Genomic DNA, 26,765 nt, shown 5'->3' with positions numbered 1-26,765 from the left:
AGCATGCCACTATGGAGAATTACATTCAGGCCTGCGCTACTAAATGTTTAATAGCTGGTTTCACACACACTCCCCCCCCCAAGTGTCTCTTGACACACTTTTAAGTTTAATCTGAATTATTAACATTTTCTCCATCACTTTTTTTTTTTTTAACTAGGCAATGGGGTTAAGTGATTTGCCCAGGGTCACATAGCTAGTAAGTGTCAAGTGTCTGAGGCCCAATTTGAACTCAGGTCCTCCTGACTCCAGGGTCAGTACTCTATCCACTGCACCACCTAGCTGCCCCCCTCCATCACTTTTAGAAGTATAGGTGATCAACAAAACAATAAATCAGGCCTTGATTTGTAGATTTTGCCAGTTTCGGAGGTGTAAATGCTCACCCTGAAAATTTAACAATCGGCTTTTGTGCCCTGTTGGGAGGTGGCTCCATCATACTCCTGATATCTCCCATTCTTTTTCCAAAGCCTTCTCCCACTTGCCCTCTCAACCTTCCTTTTGGGGTAGCAGATCGGTAGCTCCAAAGCACTGACTCCTCTATAAACTTTGGGAAAAATCAAAGGAAGAGGATTTTGTGTCTAGGCTCTCACCAATTTTATAAGCAAGGGAGGAACAGGGGAAATGTATGGAGGCCAATTGGTTTCTATTCCTCACCAGCCTGGCCAGTAATCCAGATTTGCCTCTCTGTGCTGATCCCCAATTGTCTAGTCTTCAGGCCTGGCTCGCTCTATAATAATGATGTTGATGATGATAGCTAGCATTTATATAATGTCTCCCATGTGTCTGGCACTGTGCTAAGTGCTTTACAAATATTATCCCATTTGGTCATCACAACAACCTTGGAAGGGAGGTGCTATTACTATCCCCATTTCACAGTTGAGGACATTGAGGCAAATAGGTCAAGTGACTTGTCCAAGGTCCCACAGCTATTACATATCTGAGGATGGATTTGAATTCAGATCTTCCTGACTCTAGGCCCAGAGCTCTAATTAACTTCCTGCTGTTGATCCCTCCCTACCCTATGCTCCGGGATACCATAGATTTGGGGAATTGATATAATTGGTTCCTCCTCTTTTGGTCTCAACCAGCTACAGACAAGAGTTTTAGACCTTGGGAACCATGGCGATGTCGGGAGCCATACCTAATTGGCCAGATGTTGAGTAGGGAGCCTCAGTGTCCCTGACGTGCCTATGGTCCTTGCCTCCCTTGAGGCAGAGTAGGAGTCTCCCTCAATAGCAAAGAAAAGTGTGGTGGAAGTAATCAGGTTCTTCAGTCTACCTAACTGGGGCATTTCCTATGGAGCTGAGCATATGCTCTTGCCCCTTACTAAAAGATAGCTCCGGCTCGGGTCTCGTGACTCGCTGTGACTGGTGGTTGTGTTGAAGATGTTTGGCAGTTGAGCTAAGAAGAACTGCCCCACAGTGGCTACGAGAACTGTGGAGCAGCCCTGCTTCCCGTTCCTTGGGTCCTGCGTGGCTTGGTCCATAGCTCTTCCTGTGATTTCCAGTAGGGGGAGGGAGCAGAGAGGGGAGTTCCCTTCTCGTCTCCTCAGCATCTATGGCGGCTATGAAGCGCACGGCAGTGAGAACATGTGCTTGCCTGCCTAGGTGAACCCCAATTTGGTCTTCAAGTCCCTTCTTGCCTCTTCTGTTTTGTGTTTCTTTCCTTGAGTCCAGGTCACAAACTGAGATTCTGAGAAATGGGACATTTCCAGCCCTGGTGATCATCTTATGTGTTGGAGAAGCTGGGTTAATTGTTCAGTGGGAGGCATTTGCTATAACCACATTTCTTGGAGGAAAAAAGATGCCCTACTCCCTCCAGAAACCACTGGCAAGATGCTGTGGTTAAAAGAGCTAAGAATATCCAAGCCATACCCTGGGTGGCCTGGAGGTCTGGGCTCTGTGAGTGACTCAGGTAGGTGGTTCTAATATGAAAGCTCTGCCTCCCACTCTTTGGGTCCTTCCTGGTGTCTTTATCCCTTCAGTGGTCCCACAGAGTGTCTTACCTTCTGAAAGAACATAATAGGTAATGGGTTATTGCTGCATCTTTTCAGTATGTGTCCATACATGCATATGGATTTTTAAAAATTTATTGTCTTTGCAGGGCAGTTGGGTTAAGTGACTCACCCAGGGTCTCACAGCTACTAAGTATCAAGTGTCTGAGGCCACATTTGAACTCCGGTCCTCCTGACTCCAGGTCCAATGCTCTATCTACTATTCCACCTAGCTACCCCCATGCATATAAATTTTTATTTTTAAGCCTTTGTTTTTGTGGTGAAGAAAATAAGTAGCTCTTCTATCCCCGATATCTACTCAAGCCACCAGCCAAGTGACCCTGTCAGAGTTGCTCTAGTTTCTGCTTGGAAAAACAAACAAACAAACAAAAAAAAAACCCCTTCCTAAAAGGCTAAACTGATCAACAAACACATTTTCTATATGTTTTGCATGACTGCACATGTATAATCTATATCAAAGTGTTTGCCTTCTTAAGAAGGTGCCGGGAGGGAAAGAGGGAAGAAATGTGTGACTCAAAAATTATTAAAAAAAAAGAATGTTAAAAAATTTTACATGTAATTGAGAAAAATAAAATAAAAACATTCTTTAAAAAAAAATAAACAAAACTGAACACTATTTTAGAAGGAACCTTATTAATCCTTTTTAGGGGAGACCCTAGGTGTGAATCATACCTAAGGTTTTTTTGTTTGTTTTGGGGTTTTTTTTGGTGAGACAACTGGGGTTAAATGACTTGCCCAGGGTCACACAGCTAGTAAGTGTCAAGTGACTGAGGCTAGATTTGAACTCAGGTCCCCCTGACTCTGGTGCTCTATCCACTGTGCTACCTAGCTACCCTCATAGCTAAGTTTAAAAAAAAAGTGTTTCCCTTGGAATTTGGGAGACAACAAGCCAGAGAGTGTCAGAAAAAAAGCCTAATTCTCACTTTTTAGTGTCAGGCTCCCCCAGGACTGAACTGTTCTTGTTGAGTCTGGGGTAGATTGCACCTTAGACCCCCAGTGACAGGAGGAAAAAGGAGCTCTTGCTCCCCTCTTTCACTTGTCTTGATCGTGGGCTGCCTGAGGCAGGCCTGCCTTCCTGCTCTCTCACAGGCCTACTTCAAGTTTACATTCCCCTCAACCTCAGTGAGTGGAGAAGGACATGGTGATTTTCTGCTCCCCGACTGACCATTGCCCTTGACCTTGTGGTAAGTTAAAGGGCACAGCGTGTAGGTGATGACTGAATCCACTCCCCCTACCCCAGCCCCGTCAGCTGAAGTCTCTGCAGAATGATTTGAGGTACCCTTGAACAGATGCAAATATACATTACAAGCATCGTAATAAGCATCAACATTCAATGCATCTAGGGTAATTATCCCAGCCTCACAGGTAATCATCCCCTGGTACCATTTACATCATATCCACATTAATGTTACATGCGGTAAAAATACCACAAAGCAAAATATCACTTGACAGCTTCCTTCAAGGAAGAGACTTTGAAATTACATACTTGACATATCACACACATGTAATGATGCCATATGCTTACCCTTAATACTTCAGCAAATAAGCATAAAACTGAAAAAAAGAAAGAAAAAGAAAGAAAGAAAATGAAAGATAAAAAGGGGGGAAAAAAGGGCAATCCTCTCCCCAACAAATGCATAGCTATTAGACCTTTATAGGGTGTTCCAAAAGTCTTAGTGCAGTTTGAAGTTTTAAGATTGGCAAGCTGCACTAGGTACACTCTGTTGTACAACACTAACAATATATGCATAACAGTAAGGTGTAAGGAAATAAACATTAACAGCAAAAAAATTGAATAGAAAAACAATAAGTGATGGTTATTATTGGTTGTTTGTTTTTGAAATCTAAAAAATTTGAACTTAACAAATACCAAATAAAATGGACCTTTCTATGAAAATAATAGAGTAGAAAAAGAGAACTGTCCATGAAACTAGAGATGTCTTTCATATACAGCTTTGGAGTCTGTGAGGTTAGTGCTTTTTGATATATGTACATACAAACACACACATATATATCTATCTATCTGCCTATGGCTGTCTGTCTATCTATCTATCTATCTATCTATCTATCTATCTATCTATATCTGTCTGTCTGTCTAGCTATAGATATCTATCTGTCTATGACTATCTATTTCTGTCTATCTATTTATCTGTCTATCTCTATGTATCTATGTATATGTCATCTTTCTTTACGTATTTATGTATCTGTCTGCATCTATATATCTATCTATCACTATCTTATCTGTCTATAGATATCTGTCTATGGCTATCTTTATCTCTCTCTCTCTGTCTTTCTGTCTGTCTGTCTGTCTGTCTGTATTTCTATGGCTATTTTATCCTTTGCTCTTTCTTCCTGCTTTTGCCTTCCCCAATTGAGAAAAAGGGGGGAAAAGGAAAAACAAAGCCCTTGTAACCAATAACATGCAATAGTATTTGGCAAATGCCTCAACATATAACAACATACGTATTTATACCCAAAGCACACATTACATGGATAAGCATTAGCATTGTTATCTGGCATTATAAATAACTAGTTCTCCTGCAACATCTGAAGTCAGTTTGTTACCTCATCAGATAGCTCTAGTTCTTTTGTGACCCGCCATCTTTTTTACACCAATATCTGAACAGACTGATGGTAGAGGCTGATTGCCAGCATCCTGAGGTCCACAGGCCTGCATTCCCAAACGTGATCCCATATATGGTCCAGGCTGGTTATCAACATTCTCAACACCCAGTGGAATGTATCTGAATCCTAGGGCTCTGTCTCTTGGCTCAAGTTCTCCTAGGCTGTCTGGGTCTGAGGCAGTCAGAGGGTAAGAGTACCCAGTGCCATCCTCCCTTGAAATATTACATTCTGAGTTATTATCTTCCTCAAACAGTCTCTTTACCTTGGTGGGTGACGCTTCTCCTGGGCCATTAGCTGCCTGTCCATTATTTCTTTCCTCCTACTCCCCAGGGAGGCTAGCTCCACTATGGGGAGTTAAAGACAGGGTCCCACCACTCCCTGGGGCTACTTTTTAAAGAGGTAGTTTGCCCACTTCATCACCTACTACCTGTGTGATCTTGGACAAGTTATGTCCAAGCCCTTTTGACTTGAGTATCTTCATCTGTAAAATGAAGGAGTGAGACTAGATGGCTTTTAAGGTGTCCCCCCCCCCAGCTCTAAATCTATGACACTTGTCCTACTTGGTATAATAATAATAGCAGCTAACATTTATATAGCACTTACTATGTACCAGGTACTATGCTAAACACTTTACAAGTATTTCATTTGCTTGTCATAACAACCCTGGGAGGTATGTACTATTAGTATTCCCATTTTACAGGTAAGGAAACTGAGGCAGACAGAGATTAAGTGACTTGCCCAAGGTCACATAGCTAGTCAGTGTTTGAGATCACCAGATTTGAACTCAGGTCTAGCCTCATTCCAGGTCCAGTGCTCCATCCTAGCTGCTTAGCTGGCAAGAACTAATCAGTTGGCTATCACTGTGTTCCACTACTGGAAACAACTCCATGGTCTAACAGATAGAGTATTGCACTTGGACATAGGAAGACCTGAGTTTGAATCTTGCCTCTGGCACTTATTAGCTATGTGACCTTAGGCAGGTCACAATTTCTCTCAGCCTCAGTTTCCTCATCCATAAAATGGAAATAATAAGAGCACCTACTTCCGAGGTTGTTATGAGGATCAAAAATGAGATGAGTTATGTAAAGTACCTTGCAAACCTTAAAGTGCTAGATCAATGTTGGTTAGTGTGTATTTTTGGAACACCAAGCTTTTTTGGGAAGATTCTATCACCTTGTTTGAGTTCTTGATGGCAAATTCCAATATCATAGCATTGTTTGTTTCTGTCATAACTCTTCTGAAGTCACAGTTCGTGCGTAGGCTTCCTTTAATTGGTTTCTCAACAGAGAAATGTACTGGTCATAAATATCTACATCTTCTCCATCTTCTGAGTCTCCAAAGCATGTGTCAGTAAGTTTCTCGCTCTATACTTCACGAAACTTTTCTAGTACTTTGGTTTCCGTTTTTCAAATTTTACTTAAAGTTGTATTTAGCAAATTAATAATGCAAAAGCAAACAGCCAAATATACAGGAATATATAAGAAATAAAAGCAGTGAAAAAGATATGCAAATGTAATCAACAATATATAGAACAACTGTGAAGCAACATACCCAGAACGTTACAGATGCAGATAGAAATGACTAAACAATACACACAAATAATTAGCATATGAAAGGAAAGTAATATCCAGGAGGTCAAGGCTATGTGCAAATGAATAGCAACTTTATCAATAGCACTGACTCAGTGTATTAATAACCAATAGCATTTGCAAGCTCAATGTATTTGGAAATACAGTGGGTCATTTATGAGAGAGGAAAAATCCCATGGAAGTGGGGGGCAGGAAATGAAATTAAAAACAAAAAGGAAAAAAAATAGGAGTTGGAAGGAAACATATCCAATAAGGAAACAAGAAAGTGTTTTAAAATTAGAATCTGAAAGGAAAAAATATATATATATGTATTTTTTTCATATGGATAGAAAAGGAGAAGTAAAATTCAGCTGGAAAGGAAATAACCTTCAACTCAAAATTCAAAGACATCAAAAGGGAAAAAAATTCTTTAGTGAGCATCCCTAACTATGATTCCTGTGTGTCATTGGAGCTGACCTGTTCAAAAGAGAAAAAAAGACAAAAAAACCAAAATATCAAAAAAAAAATCAAAATATCCTCAGTGAAAAACCTAAGTGTGATAAATATGGAGGCTGTGTTTGCACTTAGGGATATCCCATGTTAAACTTGGGGCAAACTGCCCATACTGGCTTGTGTGCTGTCCTACTCAAGTCTACTGGAAGGCTGGGTGTCATTGTAATTAAAGTGAGGAAGTATAATATATACTATTTCCACTAGATGGTGCTAGACTCAAATCACTAGCTCAGTGGTCTCTTCAAGGTCTCTATGAGGCATGCACAAGATCCTCTCTTTTCTCCCTTTACCACCCTCCTCCCCCAACAATAATTTCAAATGGCTGGAGAAGTAACATGCTTACACTGGCCAAATTCTGAATTTTAACTGAAGGGTTGGTATAAAAATTGCTTAGGATTATTAAAATGGGGAGGAGGGGAGAAAATCTATGATTCTAGCACCCTTCTCTCTCAAAGGCCAAGGAAAAGGGTGGGGAGGGGGGGGATATCTCATTTCCCTTTCCCTATTAACTGACTTTTTGTTCCAGAGTCAGTGCCAACTCCTAGTTCACTCATGTGGCTTCTTGCCTATTTCAAGGTTACATTCCCTCAAAACTCAAGGGAGGGGCAAACACATCAATACCTCTACTCTCCAAATTATCATTACACCAGGTCTTAGGATAAATAACAATCCAAAGATTAGCATTCATGGCACGAGCCTCAGATATACCAATAAGTATTGGTTGACTTGGTAGTGTGATATGGAAGAATAGTAAGGTACAGTGAGAAGGCTTAGATTTGGATTCAGAGGATTTAGGTTTAAATCTCAGTTCTGCATCTTACTTACCTGTGGGACCTGGGATCAGGTGTTTCCCTAGGAACTGTCTCCTGAGCCATCTAGGTGGTGCAGTGTATAGAGCTCTGGACCTGGAGTGTCAGGAAAACCTGAGTGCCAGTCCAACCTTAGACATTTAGCTGTGTGAGCCTGAGCAAAGCATTAACCTCTGTTTGCTCAACTGTAATATAGGGGATAATAATTACACCTACTTTGCAGGGTTGTTGTGAGGATAAAATGAGACAGCATTTGTAAAAAGGGCTTAGCACAGTGTCTGATACATAGTATGCACTATTTCAATTGTTTTTTAGTCATGTCTGATTCTTCATGATACCATTTGGGGATTTCTTGGCAAAGGTTTTGGAGTGGTTTGCAATTTCCTTCTCTGTCTCATTTTACAGATGAGGAAACTGAGGCAAACAGGGTTAAGTGACTTGTCCAGGGTCACACAGCTAGGAAGTATCTGAGGCCAGATTTGAACTCAGGAAGATGAGTCTTAACTGACTTCAGGCCTGGCACTCTGTGCACTATGATGCCACCTAGCCGCCCCAGTGTGCATTACACAAATGCTTATTCCTTTCCAGTTGTAAAATGGGAATAATGATAACACCTACCTCCCAGAATTGAGGTGAGGTTCAAATGAGTTAACATTTGTAAAAGGCACTTAGCACATAGCCCAGCACACAGTAGGTACTTTAAAATACTTATTTCTCTCCTTTCTTCCTTTATAAAATGAGGAGGTGGGAATAGATGATTTCTAAGGTCCTTTCTAATTTTAAATCTGATCACATCCAACTAATTGCTCCTTACTCTGCCCCATACTTCCTTTCTGCAAAAATGAGGGGTAACTATTTGATATTACAAGTGAAAGTTTACTTTACAAAAGGATTCACTTATTTTTCCCCTTAAATAGGAGCTTCCCTAGTCATAACTCTCGACATTATTACTAACCCTTAAGCTTTTAAACTATAAACTAGAAAGGAGAACAGAAAAAGCAGAAACTAGAGTTAGAAGGGCAGCTAGCTAGGTGATGCAGTGGGCAGAGCACTGGGCCTGGAGTCAGGAGGATTCATCTTCCTGAGTTCAAGTCCAGCCTCAGATACTTCCTAGCTGTATGACCCTGGGCAAGTCACTTAACCTTTTTTGCCTTAGTTTCCTCCTCAGTAAAATGAGCTGGAGGAGAAAATGACAAACCACTCCAGTATCTTTGCCAAGAAAATTCCAAATGGGGTCACAAAGAGTTGGACATGTCTGAAATGACTGAATAACAAGAAGAGTTAGAAGACTCGGAAAATTGAAGGTCAATCAGAAATGAAGAGAATAATAGGATTTGGAGCTGGACATTGTCATGTCCAAATCATTCATTTAAAAAAAATGTTAAAATTGACTTCTGACTTCCTTTTAATTTATTTTGCTTATTTCTTTGTTAGTTTTCATTGCTATTTTTTTTGGTTTTCACATCATTTCCAAATAGATCCCCACCCTATCCTCTCCCCAACAAGCTATTTTCTGTAGAAAAAAAAAATTAAAGAAAGACAAAAGGGTGGGGAAGCAACTCAGCACAACCAATCAATTAACTGAATCTGACAATATAGGCCAGGTTCAACACTCATAAACCCCCAACTTTCCAGGAAAGTTGTATTGCATAAACTGAGACCCACTTAACAAAATAAATAAGACCAAAGGTCTTAATTCCTTTCCCAGAATGCCATTACCAATCCCTCTGCAGCTAGTTCCTTCTTTCTGCCCCCTCACCATTCCTTTCCATCAAGTGATTGTAATTCCTCTTCATATATTTTGTATTTATATTTTATGTTTCCTCTTCTGTAAAATGGCAATAATAATAGCCCACCTGGGTCTATTGTGAGGATCTAATGCTTATGAAGCATTTTGCAAACCTTAAAATGCTATGTAAATGCTAGCAATGAGCTATTTATTGATCTGTGTACATTGTCCCTCACGTTTAGAATGTAAGCTATATGAGGGTGGAACTATATTATTTTGTCTCTGCAGCACCGATTCCTAGAACATGGTAGGAATTTAAAAATGCTTGTTGATTGGTTGAGTGATTGATTGGGAGCAAGGCTATTTGCAAGGCTGATTTAGCATTTCTATCCAACTTCATAATATGCCAACTGCTATTCTCATCTTTTCAGTGGTTATTTGCCAGAGCAGACTCATCCATCATGAGTGTCATTAACCTTTTACCCCTAATGACTCCTTAAGACTCTCCTCCCTACCTTATCTCTGACTGATTACTTTTTGGCAGCTGCTTTCCACCTCCTTTGTTCTTTCCCCCTTCCACCATAACTCTCCTTATGTAGGGTGACCAAAAAGAAATAAGACACAAAAGGCCAGAAGAAAACCCATCTGGATTTCACTCATTTATTACTCTTAGGTTGTAAACTCTTAGAGAGCAAGAAAATCTTTTAAATCTAATTTCTGTATTGTATGTATGAAGAGAGAGAGTGTGGCATAGTAGACATAGTAAACATAGTGGACTTAGAGTCACAGAGACCTTGGGTCCGAGCTCACCTTTAACACTTAAGATCCCAAGTTATAAATGGATTGTCATCTGCCTGGGAAGAGGGAGTTGCTGTCCTGAATTTCCCTCACAATTGAAATCACAATTCCTTGATGTATGGATCTATGATGGATATAAACAGAAATGGAGGTGGGCCAGTCAAGCAGCAGTAAGGAAGAAACTGGTGGCTAGTCCAAGTGTAGTTAGTATTCAGAAATTCTTAAAATTAAGAGATCTCAGTATAGGGATTCTTAACCCTAGGATCTATGAACTTGTTTCTTATTTTGTGAGTTTAAAAAAAATATATGTTAATGACTATATTTCAATATAATTGGTTTCCTTTATAATTTTATCATTTGGTTTCCTTTATAATCTAATGTATTTTATAGTACACATTGAAAGGAATCTGTAGGTTTCACCAGAGTGCCTAAAGTGTCTGTGGCACAAAAAAGGTTAAGAACCTGTGGTTTAGAGGAAGCCTCCCAGGACGTGGAGTCATCCCCCTGTGTGGGAAGCTATGGACTATAACTGCAGAGGGTGAGGAGGCAAAAATGGGTTGCAATCTCTTTCTCTCTCTCTCTCCCTCTTTCCTTCTTTCCTTTTCTCTCTTTCATTCTCTCTCTCTCCCCTTCCTTATCCCTCTACCCCTCTCTCCTCTCATTTTTTCCCTCTCCCCTCCTCTCAAAGTTCAAATATAGCTTCAGATACTACCTTTGTGACCCTGGGAAAATCACTTAACCTCCATCTGCCTCAGTTTCCTTGATTGCAAAATAGGGATGATAATAATAACACCTACCTCATAGGGTTGTTGTGAGAATCAAGTGAGATAATCAATTTATAAAGCACTTAACACAGTTCCTGGCACATAGCAGATGCTTAGTAAATGCTTATTCCCTTCCTTCCTTCCTTCCTTTTCTCCCTCCCCTCCTCCTTCTCTTCCCTCACTTCTCCTCCTTTCCTTTCCCTTCCCCTCCCTTCTCTTCTTCTATCCTTCCCTCTTCTTTCTCTCTCACTAACAGCAGCCATTTATTAAGTGCCTCCTATATAGCACTGTGCTAGATGCTGGAAGCAGTGGGACACACATTTGTCTTCTGCCATGGTCCTGTTCTGGTACTTACTTAGGACATGGAGGTATTCCTGGGTTCTGGAAGACTCTGAGAGGAGAGCTTGGGCTCTAGCAGGTCTTCAAGTACAGGTCTATCAGTACAGTATCCATCAAGGACCAGTCTAGCTATGTTCATGGGGTCTCACTCCATCATGAAGTTGATCATAGGGTGATGGACATTTGACCATAGTTCCGCGTAAGAAACATTTCCTAGGCTACAGAGGGTCACTATCTCTATCCCTAGATGGAGTATGCACAAATGAAGAGGTTCTCAGTCTAGGGTATATGGACCTGTATGGGCATGAGAAGCTTAGCAATGGGGTATGGAGAATATTGGTTAAAACCTTACTATTCTATTGAAATACTCCCAAAGTTAGTGTGACTGAAATAATGTTATAATCACTATAAAGTCATCTTTATGAAAAATTAATTGATATCTTTAGAAGTTTTATTTCTCAGGTGTACATGCCTGGTAAACTCTAGAATTTAAGCCCTTTCATAATGAATAGGGAATATGGAAAGGTTGACTGAAAACTGAGTGCCACTGGGACTCAAAAAAGTTGAGAACGCATGCATGAATGAAATCTTGGATCCTTAAAGAATTGAAATATAGCTAGGCATGGTGTCACAATCTGTAATCCCTACTGCTGGGTGAAGCTGAGGTTGGTAGATCCCCTCAGCTCAGCATTTATAAGTAGTAGTAAGACTAATGCTGATCAGGTGTCTGCAATGAGCCCAGCATCACTAGGATGGGCCTGTGGAAGCATGTGGCTGCCAAGTTACCTAAGGAGGAGTGAACTGGCCTAGGTCCAAAACAGAGCAGGTCAAAGCTTCAGCACTGAAACTGTTGTGATTGATCACTGCACTTCTAGCCTGGTCTGGGGGAAAAGATTGAACTATAACATACATTTCTCTTTACGTATAGATACAGTATGGCTGAAATCCATCAATAAGCTACTGCCCATTGGTGGCCAACAAATTTGTAACTTGTACTTATGTTGACACTTCTGTTCTCAAACTCAATGGGCTGTTTATTTAACTGCTGGATGATGTCCAAATAAGGGTTCTTACTGTATCAATAGCATGCTTTCCCTTTGGGAAAGAAAAAGCAAAGATCCATGCAATTCATCACTCTTTTACATTTACAACATGGCTCTGCTGTGTTAACAGGCCCTAATAAGGACAGTAGCCATCAGCTAAATGAATAATTAGGTTGTGCAAAGAAGGGTCCAAATGAGCTAATGATGAATTTAATAATGCTGACCGTGTGCCATGTACCTGCAACCTCTATATGTGAGCCCATAGATAGGTTATGGTTAAACTCTGTCAATTAGTCAATGTCCAGTAAGGATCATCAAAATGAATGTTTTCAAATAAATCAGCTCAATAAATTATCAAGTTGAGGGACCCTCCCCCAATATTTGCTTTTAAATCTTTCAGAGGAGACCCAGGGAACTTCAACTTCCACAAACATTTACTAAGTGTCTTCTATGTGTCAGGCACTGGGGGTTTGGGGTGGGAAAGGGAAGAGAATAAACACATATATGTAGCAATAAAGAGTTCCATACATAGGAAAGGAGACCAAGTATAGAGAGGAGGCCTGCCATTGTGTGGCCTGAAGTGGGGCAGAATAGGCATCTCTAGCCTTCTCCAATAGAAGCTTTCATTTCTGCCAGGAGGGGAAGCAGGAGGTTGGGGCTAGGGGCCACTCTGCTCTCCTCAGAGAGATGGTACTAGGCTAGAAGTATATTTAGCTGCTCCCTTAAATATCGTTCATCTAGGGCATATGATCAGGTTCTATCTAACTTTTGATTGCTTTGTCATTTCTGGAGGGAAGGCAGACCACAGGCTCAAGATCTAAGGCTTGACCCCTTTCCCATCTCATATCATTTCCACAGTGAACACACATGGCAGATAGCAAAGAAACCCATTTCTCCAAATTGTAGCAAAAAAGAAATCAGAGAAGGGACACATAGGAGCATAGATATCAGACAATATAGAATGAAGGAGCTCTCTCATTGGGAGTGAGGTAACTCAGCTCAACTAAGAGAGAAGGTCCTGAATCTCACGCAAGGGGTAACTCAAACTGGGAATAGGTGTGTGATAGAGACTGCCCACTCCTCATGCCTTCCCATAGTCTTTTCTTTCAACCACCTGAAGTAGGATTGGCCTCTTCCATCTTCTCTCCTGAAGCAAAGTTGAAGCTTCACCAGTCCCAAAGGAGGGATTGCTGAGAACTGAAGCTCTCACCCCTCACCAACTCCACCCCACCCTTTATACGAGGCAGGGCTTTCATCTCTGCCAATAAGGAGAGTCCCATGCCAATGGACTTTGAGACAGGGGTCATATTCAGTACCTCTGTGTGCCAGGCACTGTGCTAAGTGTTTTGCAAATATTATCTTATTTGATCTTCATAACTTTTCAAGGTAGGTATTTATTATCTGCATTTTACAGATGAAGGAACTGAGGCAAGCAATGTTTAAGTGACTTTCCCAGGGTCACACGGGTTGTACGTGTCTATGGCCAGATTTGGACTCACTCTTTTTTTTTTTTTTTAGGCAATTGGTGTTAAGTGACTTGCCCAGGGTCACACAGCTAGTAAGTGTCAAGTGTTCGGTCTGAAGCCGGATTTGAACTCAGGTCCTCCTGTCTTCAGAGTCGGTGCTCTATCCACTGTGCCACCTAGCTGCCCCTAAACTCAGTCTTCTTGCCTCCAGGCACAGTATTCTATCCACCTACCTGCCCATTAGGAATATATAAGCAAAACTGAAATAGTCCCAGCCCTCAAAGGAGTTTGTATTTTACAGGGGGTTACAATGTATGTACAAATAGATATGTACTAAGTATATAGGAAGTAACACAAAGTATTTTCAGGAGGAATGACTGAACAAATATGTAAATGTAATATAATATTACTGTACTGTAAGAGATGATGAAAAGGACAGATTTGGAGAATTTTGGGAAGACTTTTATGAACTGATGCAGAATAAAATAAGCAGAACCAGAGCAGGACAACTACTTATGCAATGACCACTATATTGTAAAGGAAAACAACTTTGAAAGACTTACTGTGATCGATGCAATGACTAATTGTGACTCTAGAAGGCTGATGATGAAATGTTTCTCACCTCTTAGAGGAGAGGTACAGATGAGATATACATTTTCAGGCACAAGCTATAGAACACAAATTATTTTTATTTGACTCTATTATTTGTTACAAAGGAGGACTTTTATAGGGGAGGGTAGAAAGGTGTTCAAAGGAATATGGGGGGTGGAGGGGCTGTAGTCAAGTCAAGTTAGCAGGCATTGAAGTGCTACTTAGCAATATCCTAACTGTGCTGAGTGCTAGGGTACAAAGAAAGGTGAAAAACAGTCCCTGCTCTCAAGGAGTTCATAGTCCAATGAGGAGGATATGTGAAAATGTAGCAATAGAGATATGTGATAGCAATGCAAAACAAAGAAGAAAAAAAAAGCATCAAAGAGACACTTAAAAATACAAAGAACAGAGCAAAAAGAAACTCAGAAGGGGACACAGATAAGCAGGGCAATGTTGATACTACCACATTAAATCTGATGTAGACTAAAAAGACTATATAAGAGAGTCAGAATTTCATAAACAATCCTCTTTTTCTATCCTTTGTATAGAGAAATGTTCATGTTTGTTGATTGTCTTGTTTCTAAATTTAAAAAGATCTCCATTCTTATGATTCTCTGTTGGAGAGTCTGTCTCCAGGGGTTTAATAGCAATGAGAGGAGCCTGGTTTAGGCTACAAATCTAGGGCTTCAGGAGAATACTGCTACAGAAGACTGCTTCAGGTATCTCAGCCTGGATGTCCCCAACTATTTTACTAACACCAAAAGTTAAATCTGAAGATAGAGCTAGATTAACAAGGATGAGAACTCATACAAGGTAATTTATACGTCATCTCCACAAAGCATCTGTCCTCCCAAAGACCCCTGCCACTCAACAAAAGGAACAGTTAGACAAACTGAATCTAGGGATATAAAGAAAAGATGGAAGAGAAAAATGGGAGGAAATGAATAATAAGAAGAGAATGAGGAAAGAGGAGAAGGAGGAAAGGGGAAGAAGGAGGAGGAGGAGGAGAAAGAAAATAAGGGCAAGGGGTAGGAGGAGGAGGAAGTGGAGAAGAAGAAGAAGAAGAAGAAGAAGAAGAAGAAGAAGAAGAAGAAGAAGAGGAAGAAGAGGAAGAAGAAGAAGAAGAGGAAGAAGAGGAGGAAGAAGAGGAAGAAGAAGAAGAAGAAGAAGGAAGAGGAGGAGGAGGTGGAGGAGAAGAAGGAGGAGGGGAGGAGGGAGTGGACAAGATATGAAAAGAACCATACAGTTAGAGCTGAGAAGAACCTTAGGGCTCATATAGAATCATAAAATTGAGTGCAAAGGGACCTGGACATTTATCTCGTTCAACCCATAATGAAAGGAATCCCCACTATACTGTAGCCAACAAGTGGTCATCCAGCCTCTTCTTGAAGACCTCCAAGGAGAGGATCCCAGCACTTGAATGGCCACTGATGCTACTTTTGGAAAGATCTAATTATTAGGAAGTTTTTTTCCCCCTGATTTCAAGCCTGAATTTGTCTCTATAACCTCCACCCATGATTCCTGGTTCTACCCTCTGGGGCAGAATAGAAGTATTCTAAGCCCTTTCCCACATGATAGCCCTTCAATGCTTGAAGACAGCTGTTATGTCTCCCCTGAAACTTTTTCTTTTTTTTTCTTTCTTCTTTTTCTTTTTTGGTTAGGCAATTGGGGTTAAGTGACTTACCCAGGGTCACACAGCTAGTAAGTGTCAAGTGTTTGGTCTGAGGCTGGATTTGAACTCAGATCCTCCTGACTTCAGGGCCAGTGCTCTATCCACTGCACCATCTAGCTGCTCCCCACCCCACCCCGAAGCTTTTTCTCTCTAGGCTAAATATCCATAGTTCCTTAAATGGATCTAGTCCACACCTTTACTTTAGAGATGAGGGAACTGAGGCTCAGAGAGGAGAAGGCTTGCCCAAGTTCACACAGGTAGTAAATGGAAGAGATGGGATTTAAATCCAAATCCTCTGACTACAGGATAGAGCTCTGGGCCTGGAGTTAGGAAGACCTGAGTTCAAATCTGGCTTCAGACACATACTAGCTATGTGATCCTGGGTAAGTCATTTAACCTCTGTTTGCCTTAATCCATTAGAAAAGGAAATGGCAAGCCACTCCATCATCTTTGCCAAGAAAACCCATGGACTATACTGTACACGGGGTGATGAAGAGTCAGACACAACTGAATAACAACAACCTCTGACTGCAGAGCTCAGTCTTACCACTTACTACTGCCTCTCAGGAGAAGAAGGAAAAGAAGGAGGGAGAGAAGGAAGAGAGAAAATAAGAGTTTTATTGATCACCAATTAAGAGCTGGAAGGGACCTGGGAGGCTATCAAGTCTAACTCTCTCATTTAATAGGAAAAAATGAGGAAACTCAGCCGATGAAAGTGACTTGTCCAAGGTCACATAATGTCTGTGGCAAGATGTGAATTCAGGTCTTTCTGACTCAAAGTCCAGTACTCTATACATAGTATCACCTCATTAACTAGTAAAATAGTAAAAACACTGTATGCAGTGTACTTCAAGTTAATATTCCCCTACCTGAGGTCCTAAGATACCATCACCACCACCACCACCACCACTACCACCGCCGCCACCGCCACTGCCACCATCACTGCCACCATTACTACCACTACCACTGCCACCATCACCACCACCGCCACCACCGCCACCATCACCACCACCATCACATCACCATTACCATCACCACCACCACCACCATCACCACCATCACCATCACCACCACCATCACTATCACTACCACCACCACCACCACCACCACTACCACCATCACCATCACCACCAACACCACCACTACCACCATCACCATCATTACCATCACTACCACCATTACCATCTCAAGCCAACTTCAGGTGGTGAAGTGAGCTATTATTTGATTAGAGTTTATGGGGATAGTGCCATATATTTTATATCTATATGAGCCAGTAGATTCATAACCACAGGCCACTGTCTTAAAAATATATGTGGGAGATCAGACACAGAGTATGGTTTCCTCAGTTCCATCCTATCCCATAGGTAGAAAAACAACACAGAGCATCTGACTTAAATATAGGGAATTAGTCATCATCTTTCTGTATGAAGGACAAGACATTACCCTCATTATGTCTGATACTTGCAAAGTCACTAAACTAAGCATCATCCAGTGACTTGTTGGCAGAAAAAAAATCCCTAGAAAGTTTTCCACCTAGAGCAAAAACAGTTGGAAGGAGAAGGAGATGGCAGAACATAGGGGGCATTCCAACCATAAGTGCAGTTATTATGGGTGAGGAGGAGGTCTATCCCTATCTCTCTGTAGCAGAGGGACTGGGGGATGGATGGAGGTAGAACACAGACCTTAGGAGTGATATGTCGCAGCAAGAGAACCCTGGGCATGGATCTGGGGATAGTTACACTTATTAAATTGCCTGAATTTGCTGGAGGAGGAAGTGATATGCTGTCCCCAACTTCCCCACCACTACCACCATCACCATATGTCAGTACCCTGGAACAAAACCCCTTTTACCCTGTGCTAGTTATGGCTTTGTTTGCAGGAAGGCTTTGTAGATTAGGGTTAAAGCTTCTGGGTTCTTGCAGGGACCAAGAGTCTAGTCTCTCAGTTTTTCCTAACTATATTCAGCTGTGATTTTGGAGAAAGGAGATCTCTCTCTCTCCCTTCACAAAATTCAAACAAAAATCCTGCAAATTGTGTTGCTGAGCAGATGGAAAATGGCTTATTTCTTTGGTTGTTGGGAAAATGCATCCAGTAGAAGCTGCCCAGATGGTGAGTGTGAATTAAAGTGGAAAACAAACCCCTTCAAATAGCAGGGCTTGTTATTGGTGGAAGGCTGTGAGGGCAGGGAAAAGTAGAAGATAAGGTGAAGTTTTACTTTTCTTTTTGAGAGGAAGGGGCCAGGTGGGGCTCGGGAGAAGGGTTTTATTAAGAATGCCATCCTCCCCCTGTTGGAAGACTTCAGACTATCTGTGTGGCTTAATGGACATTTTACCTGACCTAATTAAAGAGGAGATTTCTATTTTAACTGAGAAAATGGCACTTTTAACTATTTCATAAAGTAGAAGAGAATAAACACTATCAGGCTCATCTTTTAGAAGATTAGAAAACAAATGCACGAGGAAAGGTTTCAAAGCTAGTTTTTGTTTTCCCTGGCTTTGAAATCCACTGACTCCCCCCTAATAATTTTATCTCTCTAGAAATACAGCAAATAATTCTATTTACTACTTCCAGGCAATTCTACTTATGATTTTTTTCTCTCGAAAGACAAGAGACACTAAACAAATCCACCTTCTTTTCTCAAATCCGTACTCCTCCTGTGGCTTAGGCTTGGTGCTACAGATCAATGAAATTCAAAAGTTTTGAAGGTGATTTTGTTTATCATATCTGGCTTTTTGATAAGTTTTCAGATGGCCATCTAAAGAAGGGCTTACATGCTGTCTCCTGGAGATTTCCAGGAGGCTTCTGATGAGTCTGAATGTTTTTATGATGCCTAGCTGAGATACAAATGGATTTCATCTCTTTACTTTAACTGAGCTTTCATGGTTCAGTGGCACTACTTAGGGAATTAATGAAAATGCTTTCTCTCCCCCTCCATGTTAAGAGTGACATTCCCATGTCACTTACAATAAAAGAGCTACTCTTTCTCCCTCTCCCCAGCCCCCAGACCCTTTGCTGAATAACTGTTCAAGGCCACACTGATTGTTGCTTCCCCTCCATAGTGTATATGGCTTCACCCCACAGAACAATGCCAGAGCAAATGAATGGATTGGATGGAAATTGGTTAGATCCCTGATATTCAATAGGAGAGACCATCCTCTTCCAACACAAACAGGAGATCGGGGGGTCGATAAAACTGGAAACCTGAAATGACAAGAATATTTTGGTCTGAGAACTTTCATACATAGCAAATAAGGGAATTTCATAGAGCAGTAAGAGCTGTTTCTTCCAAGCTCTGAATGCTACAGCAAGACGAACAAATTTTGTGTAAGAATGTCATGGAATTCAACTGAGTTATAAGGAACCACCAAGATGAATCATTTTCTGAGTTCTATGATGACTTTTATGAACTGATGTACAGTGATCTTTTTTTCCCTCCTTTTTTTGGTGAGGCAGTTGGGGTTAAGTGACTTGCCCAGGGTCACACAGCTAGTAAGTGTTCTGGTGCTCTATCCACTGCGCCACCTAGCTGCCCCCTGAACGGATATAAAGTGAAGCAAGCAGAAACCAAAGAACAATATATACAATGATTATCTAGCACCATGGCTAGGCAGGAGTGTTGTTGTTCATCCTTCATTCTCAAAGAGAACCAATTATATCAGGAGGGTGATGTGTTGACTTGCAAGTGAATTGGATTTAATGAAGCAGAGCTGTGCAAAATCACCAGCCTCAGTCTCTCCTCCAGAGACATTGGAGTTCAGTGGTAAGACATGGGTCAAAATGACTAGTGATGGCCCTGGATACAGTCCAGGAACCACTTGGTTGAGGACGTAGGGTCTGCATCCATCCTTGTCCTTTACCTCCTCTGCTGAGTTTCCCAGGTTCATCTCAGGGAACCTGAGCTTTAAGAAGAGGAAGGAGATGCCCCTTTGTAAGAGTTATTAGCTCATGTCTTCAGCCCAGCTACTCCAGGAGAAATTCTGTTCTTGGCTCCGGTCTGAGGGTTCTCTCCAGCAAGGGGGAGAGATGGAGTGGAAAAAGGATTCAAGACTCCAAATGTGAATCAGACAAGGAACAGCTAGATTTACTCTTACACAGAAAAGGGAATGCTAAGGAGTAAAGACTCATAGAATGATTCGACCAGAATCTAGTTACTTATTGCTACTAGTATAATCAGTTGAGAGGCTAACATTCAAAACTCATTGGCAAATTTGCCAAAAGTTTCATTTTTATAATAACTAATAGTGGCTAGTGTTTACATAGCGTTTGGGCAGCTAGGTGGTACAGCGGATAGAATGCTGGGCCTGGAGTCAGGAACACTCATCTTCCTGAGTTGGAATCCAGCCTCAGACACTTACTGGCTGTGTGATCCTGGGCAAGTCACTTAACCCTGTTTGCCTCAGTTTCCTCATCTGTAAAATGAGCTAAAGAAGGAAATGGCAAACCACTCCAGTATCTTTGCCAACAAAACTCCAAATGGGGTCACAAAGAGTTGGGCATGACTGAAACAACTCAACAACAATATAGCACTTGCTATGAGCCAAGCATTTTGCTAAGTGTTTTACAATTATTAGCTCATTCGATAGTCACAACAATCTTGGGAGGTAGTTGTTATTATTATTCCCATTTTACAGCTGAGGAAAATGAAGCAAAGAGAGATTAAGTGACTTGTCCAGGGTAACAGAGTTAGAAAGGATTTGAGGAAGGATTTGAACCTAGGTCTTCCTGACTCCAGAACCAGTGCTCTATCCTCTGTGTGCCTAGTTGCCTTTTTGAGGGTTGTTTATTAGCTATTTAGAATTTTTCACCTCCACTAACAGTCCAAAACAACAAATGAATTCTTTTTTTTTTTTCTCTATTGGTTTTTCTCTTTGTGTGACTCACTCTCTTTTGGACAGTCTGCTTCTACTGCAATTGTTTCCACAGTGATTTTGGTAGTGATTTCCCTGCTGCTTGAGTATTTGGGAAAAGGAAGTCACTGGATACATTTTGAGATCTCACAAGGCCCTGTCCCAAAGGAAAGAGGACACATATAGAAAATGGCCCCAACTCAGGTACAGGCTTACTTAGGAGGCCTCATGAGCTCATGACTTGTGACCAGGTGAGGTGAAATATCTACTTTTTTTTGATAGCACACAGTAGTAACCCTGAATCATCACGGCCAATAGGAAGCAGTCAGAAGATATCCTGGAGTGTGTGCTCTGAAATGGGGGAATGGGGTGAGGGAAAGTCCCCTCCATTATGAAGTGGGCCGATTCTAGACTTGGAATGCCTGCTGAGCATGCCTTGAGATAGGGGCCATGTAAGGGAGCTATAACTATGATAACGGAGGGGAAAACTCGCTAAAAGCAGGCCAAACTCTGAGTGGTATTAATGACTAATCTTGGTCCCAGAGGATGAATGATGAAATATACTTTCACTTTTTCAGTCGAGAGGCAGGGGACTCCAGGTGTGGCATGTTGCATATGCTTGTCAGACATGGTCACCGGGTCATTTAGGTTTTTACTTAACAGTTTTTCCTTGTTACAGTGGAGAAGTAAATAATGAAGGTGTTGTATGTGGAAGTGGCTGTGACGTTAGAACCAAGGGTATCAATAAAATCCATTTAAAAATTAATCCTTTGGAAAAAAGAAGTTACTTAGCCCCTTTAGGTCTCAGTTTCCTCTGTAAAATGAGGGGGTAGTGGTAGACAAGATGATCTCCAAGTCGCGTTTCTTCTCTCCATGCTCCTAGATAGTGGAAGGGGCCCTAGGTTTAGAATCAGAGGATCTGGTTTTAAGTCCTAGCTTAGCTTTTTGTTATTTGTGTGATCTTGGGAAATCACTTGGTTTCACTAGGTCTCAGTTTCTTCTTCTGTAAAACAAAGGGGTCATATTAGATAATTTCTAAGGTCTCTTCTACCTGCACGGCCTATGATCCTATAGAATAAATTAATAATATTATTAATATTAATATAAATACTATTAATATAAACACATATTTTAATGTAAATATTATAAATATAAATAAACACAATAAAAATATGTTAAAAAAACAGACTTATAAGCTAAGAAAAAAATGACATTCTAACCACCTGCCATTTTAGGTTTGAGTTACTGTGGCAGATGATTACACATATTTCATTTCCCACAAGTCCTGCTAATCAAACATTTTCATATATCATCAAGACATGTTAGAATCATATAGATTATGAACTCCTCTGGGAAGAAAGTCTACTTTTATTTATCTGTTAATATTATTATTACCAGTGTTGCATTGTGTTTTTTCCTTGTTATTTATGATTTGCTTATTGATCTCACATCATAGAAATGCGAGTGTTATTATAATGTATATGTGTATTATTGGGGTGTATAGGTTATTCAGGAGGACTAACAACTCTAGTGTGAGGGCTTGCCAAACCCTTTTCACTCCTCCACCTTTGGTAACCACCTGATTCACCCAAATCTCGCCTCTGGCTCCAAAAAGCTGTAGCATGTGCAGTGGCCACACTCTGGTAAACTGTCTCAGCAGACAGGCTAAACCAGGTTGAAAGTAGTCAACAGGCCTCAAACCTGTTGGTGAATTAGAGAAATTCGTGACCTGAAGCATGTGACCTTTCCTGGCAGAATGGGTAGGTGAGAACAGCTTGTTCCAAAGGTTATAAAAATGACTAAAGAAGATACTGTGGAGTGCTTAGAGCTTGGTCAGACATTGAAGATGCTAAGGTCATCCATTGCATCTTGGGCCATCATCAGTCATCTTGACTTTTGTCTTACCACTGGACTTCGATGACTCAGTGAGGTTGAGGACTATGTACAACTCTGCCTCACTTAAATCCAATTCACATACAAGTTAATACATCATCCTTGATGTCACCAGTCCTCTTTGAAAATGAAGGACAAACAACATATATTATATCCTATACATAATTTATATTTGGATTGGATGTACCCTAAGTGATATTTTTAGGGTAGAGATGTAATCCCAACCTAAATATCCCCTCTGACAGAGATTTTGAATTATATTACTACACATTTAAGAGAGAGGGAAGAGAATCTTGGAACTGAAAGTTAACTGTCATCTTGAAGATCAAATCTGTAAGAGACGGGGATAGTTTACTACCATTGGAGAAAGAGTCAGGGGCTTGGAGAGGTAACTGTCATCTTTGAGAGCATCTCTAAGATACTATGGGAGAATTGAATGAGTTAACTGCCTTTGGAGAAAGTCTGTGGTGAAATCATTCTGTTGGGAATACATTCAGAGGAGAATTCCAGAGGGGAACTGAGAGACTTTAACTGTCATTCTAAGAAGTCAACTAAGCAATATATTTTATGGAGAGACAAACATCCAACTGATATTTCTTAAGAGACCTGAGTAAAATGCCATTTTGAATGCAACTGAATTAACTATATTTTGAATGGGCTTGAATTGTTGGACTGTGGTTCTATTCTTTTGAAGGAGACGACAATCGATGATGTGTGAGAGGAATTCTCGAGAACAATTTCTTTCTCCTACTTTCCCAGAGCACAGAGGAGACTCTAGCTGTGACTTCTTTACAATTGATATGTTCTTTAAATATTTTTTCTATGAGTTTGTATTTCTTTACTGTTAAAACATTACATGACCCCGTAATATCAATCTTAATCTAAGCCTATTAGAATTGGAGACTAAGAGGAGTGATATACTATGGGAAAATAGATTTTCCAGTTTTTATAACTTGAGGTTGGAGCCTGAAGTTAATTAATTCATTAATGAGAGAGATTTTGCATTTTAAGTAATTTCTTATGTAACTCCAATTCATAACTACTCAATTGCCTTCTAACCTGGGGAGAAAACATTTATAAGGAAATGAGTCAATGGAAGACTGACAAGTGAGGATTGGGTGTGTTTGTCTTTGAGAATATCTGAGAGGTATTGCTCATATCCTACATCATCACAGCCCACACTCATGCCCAGAAGGGTTGCCTAGCACAGGATCACAGATTATCAAAGTTGGAAGGGACCTCAGCAGGCGTGTAGATCAACCCTTAACAAAGAGACTCCTGAATACAACGTGCTTGATGAGTGTCAGCCAGCCTTTTCTTGAAGCCCTCCAAGGAGAGGGAACCTCTACCTCCTGAACCAGTGAATCCATTTTGGGGGCAATTCTCCTTGTTAGGTTTTTCTGACTCCAAGTCTAAATTTGCCTTTCATTAATTCCCTAAGTAGTGCCACTGAGCCACGAACACTCTGTTACAGTAAAGAAATGAAATCCATTTGTATCTCAGCTAGGCATCACAAAAACATTCATACTCATCAGAAGCCTCCTGGAAATCTCCAGGAGACAGCATGTAAGCCCTTCTTTAGATGGCCATCTGAAAACTTATCAAAAAGCCAGATATGATAAACAAAATCACCTTCAAAACTTTTGAATTTCATTGATCTGTAGCACCAAGCCTGAGCCACAGGAGGAGTGTGGATTTGAGAAAAGAAGGTGGGTTTGTTTAGTATCTCTTGTCTTTAAAAAAAAAAAAACAAACGTAAGGCAAATGACCAAAATCTATTCATTGCTCCTAGTTTTGGCCCCAGTGGATAGATGAATCAAGTCTATTACTTCTTCTTCAGGATAGCCTTTCAAGTACTTAAAGAGAATTGTCATGTTCCTCCTGAACCTTCTCTTCTCTGGCCTAAACATCCTCTGTTTCTTTAATTGATTCTTATTTGGCATGGACTCAGGGCACCATTCTGGTTGCCCTCCTCTGGATGTTTTCCAGCTTAGCAAGGTCCTTTCTAAAATGTGGCATAGAGAATGGAATATACTACTCCTGATACTATGCCTATTGGTCTGACCAGAGTTGAGTACAATGGGACTATCCTCATCATTCCTCAAAGCTATGCCTCTTTTAATGCAGATCATTATCACACAATCACAAAATCACAGAATTTTAGAGTAGAAAGGACCTTAGTGGTCATCTAGTCCAACTCTTACTTGAAAGGAATCCCACTATAACAAGACTGACAAGTTAGTGAGTTAGGGGGATGTCTGTCCCAAGTGTGTGAAGACTTTCTATGGCAGAATATGTGTCTGAGAATAGTTTGTTCCAATGGCTGTGAAGGAGGCTAAAGCAGGTACTATGGGGTACTTAGAGTGTTGGTCAGATATTGAAGATATCAAGGTCACCCACTGCATCCTGGGCCATTGCCAGTTGCCTTCACTTTTGTTTTGCCACTGGGCTTCAATGACTCAGTAAGGGTAATGACTTTGTGCAACTCTGCCTCACTTAAACCCAATTCATATGCAAGTCAATACATTATCTGTGATGTCATTGGTCCTCTTTGAAAATGAAGGACAAAGAAGACCTCCAGGGATGGAGAACCCATCACCTCTCAAGGCAATTCATTTTACTTTTAAACAGCTCTGATCCATAGGGAGTTTTCCCAACAATTTCCATCCCAAGTTGACCTCTTGGCAACTTCTATCCATTCCTTCATTTTCTGCTTTCGGAGGCCAAACCAAAGACACATAATCCTTATTCCACATGATAACTCTTCAAATATTTGAATATAGTTCTCATGTTATTTCTCAAGGCTAGTCTTCTCTAGTCTATGACATAGACTCAAGACCCTTCACTATCTTAGTTGTCCATCACTGGACACTCTCTAGCTTATCAAAGTCCTTAAACTATGTTGCTCATAACTAAACACAATACTCTAGATGTGGTCTATCAGCATGGATGGACTTCATTGATTGCTATAGACAAAACTATTCACTACCAGATGGCCAAGTACACTCCACACTCAGCCTTGTAATCACTGTTTAGCAGTAGAGGGAGATCATTAGAAGTGAGTACTAGACTTGTTGGAGGAGGTTTTAGTGTTGACAGTAAAATCAAAGAAATGGGGAAAGAAGTTGGTCGCCACCCTCAGATTTTTCCTCTCTGGGAAACTTAGTAGAAACCTGATGTCGTAAGTTCTTTGATTCAGGGCTAGAAAGGATCTTATCTGCTTGAATCCCCTCATTTTATGTATGAAAAAATAAGACCCAAAGGGGTTAAGTAATCTGCCCATGGTTATATAGTTAGCAAGTAGGAAAACCCAGGTTTTTGTGGTATTGTAGAAAAACTACTGGATTTGCAAGGTATTTCAAAAAATGACAAGAATCAGAAAAACAGAGTGTGAATCTCAGTTCTACTTTTTTTGGGGGGGCAATTGGGGTTAAGTGACTTACCCAGGGTCACACAGCTAGTAAGTGTCAAGTATCTGATCTGAGGCTGGATTTGAACTCAGGTCCTCCTGACTTCAGGGCTGGTGCTCTATCCACTGCACCACCTAGCTGCCCCTTCTCAGTTCTACTAATTACTGTTCTATATGACCTTGGACAAATCATTTCCCAATTTTGGGCCTCAGTTTCATTACTGGGAAAAATGAGGGTGTTAGACTACATGGCCTCTAAGTTTTCTTCTATCTCTAAATCTATGATACTTTGGATAGGGTTAAAGGATGTCAAAGACAGAAAAAAAGTTCAATACATTAAAAAAATCATAGCGATATTGTTTGGGATAGTCAAGAACTGGGAACAAAGAGTTCCCTTTGATTGGGTAATGGCTAAAAAAATTATGGATTATGAGTGTCTTGGAATATTGTTATACAGTAAGAAATGATGAATATGAGAAATTCAGAGAAATTATGTGTAGGAATTGCTGCAGAATGAAATAAGAAGAGCAAAAAAAGTAATGTAAATAATGATGAGAAAGATGTGAATGAGAGAGATCATGAAAATAAAGCTGAGGTCTGAGTTAATGAAAAATTAATGTTACTTCTGAAGAATAGGAAGGAAGGAGAAAGAGCAAAGAAAGGAAGTAAAGAAGGAGAAAGAAAAAAG

Source organism: Vombatus ursinus, unplaced genomic scaffold (genome assembly GCF_900497805.2).
Source record: "Vombatus ursinus unplaced genomic scaffold, bare-nosed wombat genome assembly UNPS02014797.1, whole genome shotgun sequence".
NCBI classification, from domain to species: domain Eukaryota; kingdom Metazoa; phylum Chordata; class Mammalia; order Diprotodontia; family Vombatidae; genus Vombatus; species Vombatus ursinus.
This window is presented reverse-complemented; position numbering follows the sequence as displayed.